Here is a 6000-nt window from a genome sequence, read left to right as displayed (position 1 = left end):
GAATAGCCTACTGTAAATTTATACATATACACACTTGCATATGATGTATTTACATGTATCTGATATTTGTAAGAACTCCTTCACTAAGAGAACACTGAAGTTGCACTGTTATAGGAATTCAAGACAGCACATACTCTCATGTATTGCAATTTTATTAATATTGGTGGCATATTTACCTGCTTTTATTCATATAATAAAGTGTGGTCTGATGCATGCACACAACTTGTACATCTTCAGAGCTTTGGGTGTGATGAGTAAATCTTACTACCAAAATGGATGAGTTAGGTCTACCAACACAAGGCTGTGTCAAACACGGAGACTATAATGGTCTTTACCTATAGGTCGTACAGATAACTTTACCTGCAAGTTGAAAACATTTGCAAATGTGTGATATACACTACAGCCATTTTGTACAGTTTCAGATGCACCACCATCCTACATACTGGAATACTGGAACTTGTATATGCCATCTGTTTTCCTAGGGATACTATACTGTAATTTCCATGTAATATTTTTTTTTTTTCCTTTTTCCCTTATTTAAATTTAAATACATAGGAATAAGCAGTACATCTTTTCAACTTTAAGAGGGAACTACCATCGTATTTTGTTCAATACATTTTTTGTAGCCTATTGGCCTACAGACAGACAGGTCATACAGCCCAACTGGGATGTCTGGGCTCTGAAGTCTCCTCATGAGATGAGACTTCAACCATATTTATAAGGCCTCCTGCTGAGATGGGACTAGCTTTCCTACAGGGCATCCAGATGGTAATATGGGAAAGGAGGGAGGGCCCAAAAAGTTAATCAAATCACAGAATATGAAAAGGAGAATAAGAAAACCTTGCTGTGCAGAAGGAGAATTGGAACAAACTGGGACCCAAGGAATGTGCCCTACAAAGGTCAACAGAAAGACCTTGGCACCTGGGAGAGATTTTAGCCAAAATTTTTGCATAAGAGATCTTTCTCCTAGTTACATAGAAAATGTACAGCATGTTGTGGGACTCCTCAGGTGGGGAACATTCCTTCTGGGAGTCCCTTTCATATCTGCAACTATGAAGGACTCCTAGTTCATGCTGCAACCTGTAAATTACATCATTATTTGAATTGACCTAATGATACTAATTGATTATTTGACTTTGTGAAGGGGAAAGGGTGGAGGGAAGAAATTTAATATAAACAACGAATCTAAAAAAGCAAGTATTTGCAAAATATAACTGTAATGGGTAGTTATCTATAAAATGTGTTATACACATAAAGCAGGTTTATCTTGTATCAATACAGGTTATTTGTGATATTACGATGATTTTTTACTTAATCCTTTTTCATCCTTTATTTTTTTTTTTTTTTAATTACACATTTTGAAGCATTTTGTAGAGAACGGTGATATCATCACAGAATCATAGAATGGTTTGGTTTAGAAGGGACCTTAAAGGTCATTTAGTTCCGACCCCCCTGCCATGGGCAGGGACACTGTCCACCAGACCAGGTGCCTCAAAGTCCTGTCCAAGCTGACCTTGAACACTTCCACGGATGGGGCATCCACAGCTTCTCTGGGCAACATGTTCCAGTGTCTCACCACCCTCACAGTCAACAATTTTTTCCTAATATCTAATCTAAATCTTCCCCCTTTCTGGTTAAAGCTATTACCCCTTGTCCTATCACTACATGCCCTTGTAAAAAGTCCGTTGTAAAATTACCTTTCAATTTTGTACATTTGATGATATATTTCAAATTAGAAAGAAATTTGAATCTTTCTGAAGATGCGCCAGAATGGACCAGTGTCAATAACCACTTCTAATATCTATATTACAGGTAGCCATTATCCTGAAAACCAGACTAGGGCCTATGCTATAAATAATGGTAATTGGTTAAACATGGAATGGCTTTGAATGGATTGGATTTTTTTTTTTTTCTTTCATCGAGACTTCTAAATTGGAAATGGAATCTTTTTCAATTCTGATACAATCTTGAATCTTTACTCCTTTTATCAGTACAGACTATCAGTTGCATTTAAGTCCACCTAAGCCCTTCTAAGAAAAAATCCTAGACCTTAGATGAGTTTCTCACTGTTTGGAAAAACATTTAGAAGCATGGCAGCAGAAGGTGAAAGTTACCCAAAACAGTAATAGAGACAAAGAAAATTCCTATATTTTTAGTTTTACCACTTAAAATAGTTTTTTATTATAGAGGTCATCTTATGTGGCAGATTTTATGCCATTTGGGTGACTTGAGACTTGCTGTTAAGAATCAGCCGTACTGTATGTGTGTGTGAGCTTTATCCTCCTTTGTTCAGAACAGATTGCTGATTTAACAAGAATTTAAAAATTGAGAATTATTTGCCTTCAAAACTAGAATGCTTGAAACTTGTTTTGTAATCAATATAGAACACAACTGGCCTGCTGCAAAAAAATATCCCATTGATGATAATTAATATATTGTGCTAGTTTTAGTTCACACGCACAGATTCAGCACTTCACTAAAAAGAAAACCATGTACTCTCTCTCTAATCAATGCTTCTTTTGAAGTATTAATACAATCTATCAGTTGGAAATTGCAGAGCAATATTATTAGGTAATTGTAGTAATAAACCATTGAGAATGTTATTTCTATGTTCTTACTCTGATTTATAATTAAGCCACCTACAAGTATATAGAATTAATACAAAATTTCAGGCTTAGACCACGTAGGTGAATTTATTTAGGAAAAAAATCTTTTTCAGAAGCAGGGGGAAGTTGTATAACCTCTGATTTGTGTTTTCCAAAGAGAGAAAAAGTGGTTTGTATTAATTGAAAAATCTGTCTAAATATAGGAGTGCATGTGTACATATGTACTTGAGAATTTAGAATAAAAATAATGGATAATAGCAGAAAGTCCAAATTTTTTATTTTGAAAACTGAAAATGGGCAGATGGAAGAAACTTTATCCAAACATTTAATATTTTAAAAAACATTATAATCAACCTACACTTAGACGTAAAAGAAATTTAAAATATGATATGCAGAAATATTCAGAGTTTCAAAACCTTTTTAATTAATAACTTAAACTCAAATAAAATATAGTTTTCTGTGAAGCAGTTTTGGTTTTGGGAAAAGAATATAAATAGATTACAAATATACATATATGCATGTATTTAGGAATAGCAAGTAATTGAAGTGAAAATGTCCTGATCATCCATAGTTGTGCTTTTTACGATGTTGAACATCTAAGTAATACTGTTTAAGCAATGTTAAATTCTATTAACACCAATTTAATATGGAGGTGCTGACCTTGATAGTAGTACATCTGGTAGCATAAGCTGATTATATAATAGTACATGATGTTCTAAGGTCTCTGCATTACACCAGCAGAAAAAGGCAATATTATTAAGTTTGTGTGGGTGGCTAAGCAATCTTCAAAATATGAATTATTATTCTGCTGTGGTCTTGGTTTTTAATTCTCTTGAAAGTTTCTAATTTCATCATTATTTTTTCTTACTTCTAAAAAATATTTTTTTGCAGAGTATGTATGCTGCCAATGAATTGTGTCTCTTTGTCCTTACTAATGCCAGTGACTCACCATGCCGAGTCAGTGTCAAATCAATCATGCAATATTGATCTTGCAGATATTGCATTATAGAGTGGGTTGTTATTATGTTCTGATATTTGAAAGATTACTTACAGCCTAAATTTTCTGAAAACTGTAAATTAAGGGGTTTGGGTTTTTATTTTAGAAGAAAATGTGTGGAGTAGTAGTACAACCTTTGAAAAGAAAAATGAAATATCAAAATTGTGCAACTCTATTCACCCACTGGCATAATTTGAAGCTTAGCTAAAATTCTACAAATTACTGTGTGACCTACTGGAAGGGAAACATTCAAATAATCTTGTAGGAAAACTAGCCTATATGAATTCAAAGCTCGTTAGGATTCCACTGTAAAAATATCTCAACTGCTTGGTATTTATCACTGTCAGATTTGTATGAGCTTAATAGAGACAAAAGGACATATTTTCTTTTCCAAACGTCTAAAAGTTTTTGTAATTCCTGTTGAAACTGCTGCTTTGGAATGAGGGAACAAATAGGAAAGGTAAGTAGAGCCAGGTAGAAGGAGTAAGAAAAGGAGCAACTGTAGGACAATTGCCATTTGTTTGAGCTTTGAAGTGAGGAGCTCAGGTTTCTATTTTCTGCACCAAAGCTGTTTGTGTGGGTCACTTTAAGCAATCATTAGACAAAGTACAAAATCCCAAGCCCAAACAGAGACATGGTTCTTAAAGGAACATTTAATATTCTCTGTGTATCTAACTAATAGAATTTAAGCTCTGTGTTCTGCAGTGCACTCAGTTCAGCAAGACTCAGATGTTAGGGAGTGGGTCTCGTCAAAATAAATAAAATGTCCATGTGGAAACCGGCCTTTTCAGTGGATACTGCACAATTAGAAGTTAATTTTGGGAACATTATGAGAGAAACTGAATGAAGGCTTCAGTCATCAAGGATGCATTTTGAGAGGAAGAACAGCAATAATAGCAGTTACGGTGAAAGTCATATCTATTTGTGTTTGTCTTTTAACAGAAATATTCAAACCATTTATGAGATTAGTTGATTTTAACAGCTTTTGCAGATTGATTTTCAAATAGGAAAGAGATCTCTGAATTTTCTACAATGTTCCATTTGTTGCATTTAAATGAAAATGTTTGTTTCTGAGGTAATAAATGGTTTGATTTAATTCCACAATATATAGTAGAAATTTAAGATTGAAGTTGCAGCACCTGCCTTCATAATTCTTAAGTGAATTTTTTGGAGGGACTAAAAGGCCAGAATAGGATGCTCACTACCCTGCCACCCACCACCCCCACCACCCCTCAACAGTTTCAACTGGATTTTAAAGCTTTATACTTATTAAGAATAGGAATGTGGTAATAATACATATGGTTATAGACCAGAGGAGAAAATACTATAATTCTTTATCTCTAAACACTTGGCCTAACCACGTAGCTAGTTAGATTTGGTTTAGGTGCAGTTACTTTCTAAACTATCTATTCTGTTAAAAATAACAAATAAGAACAATATGCAGTCAGAAGCGTGCCAGAGTCCTTTAGCTGTCAATTCACTGTAGGGGTGCATGTATTTTTTTGTTTCCTGTATTTTTAGCAACTGGATAAGAGACGAGAAGTTGATTAATCAAGGTACGCTTCTTTTCCTTTCATGTTCTCATTTTGATTAATTATTAATTACCCAGCTCTTTCCTACCTCTATTACCTCCACCTTGTATACTGCCACATTTGGGCAACTTTTGAGCTACGTGACTTACCTCGTCAGACCACATTCTCATGCTTTCTTAAACACATAATCCACGGTATGATATACTGCAATATGCCAGAGAACTTTGTTTATGAGAATAGACAATTGGATTTAATGTATATTAAGTTTATATATATGCATTAAATGTCTCTTTATGTGTATTTAATTTACAAACCCATGATGAGCTGATGAGCTGCAGCATACAAAGAAATGTTAGAGAGATTTCTCAGAAATAAAAGGGAAAGCAAAACATCTAACGATTTGTTAAAGAGAGTGTAATTCAGATGTTATAGCCATCTTAAATGAACATTTTCTGAAAACTTGTCAGGTCTAGCTTACTATAAAGAAAATGTTAGAAATATTTTAATAGTTACTCAAATTCTATCAAACATCATATAATGTTTATTCAAGGAAAATTCAACAGTTCTTTATGTATTTAATATAATTATGATTTCCAGTCTCATTTTTAAGAAAGAAGTAAGAATAAGCAAAGCCAACCAGTTTGGTAAAGTAATTAAATTAATTTGGCTACACTGTATCTCATTTCAAAACCTCAGGTGAATGAAAATTAATTCTGATATTACATGGATAGATTCATATGCATATTGAATAAAATCTCTTACAGCAAATGAATGGCAAAGGTAATACTTTTGTGTATCTGCTAAGTTTTTTTCTGCCTATAAATTGATTACAGCACAAATTCAGAAAAAAACCCAGTTATTTTAT

The sequence above is a fragment of the Falco peregrinus genome, chromosome 4 (genome assembly GCF_023634155.1).
Source record: "Falco peregrinus isolate bFalPer1 chromosome 4, bFalPer1.pri, whole genome shotgun sequence".
Taxonomy (NCBI): domain Eukaryota; kingdom Metazoa; phylum Chordata; class Aves; order Falconiformes; family Falconidae; genus Falco; species Falco peregrinus.
Note: the sequence above shows the minus strand (reverse complement) of the source record.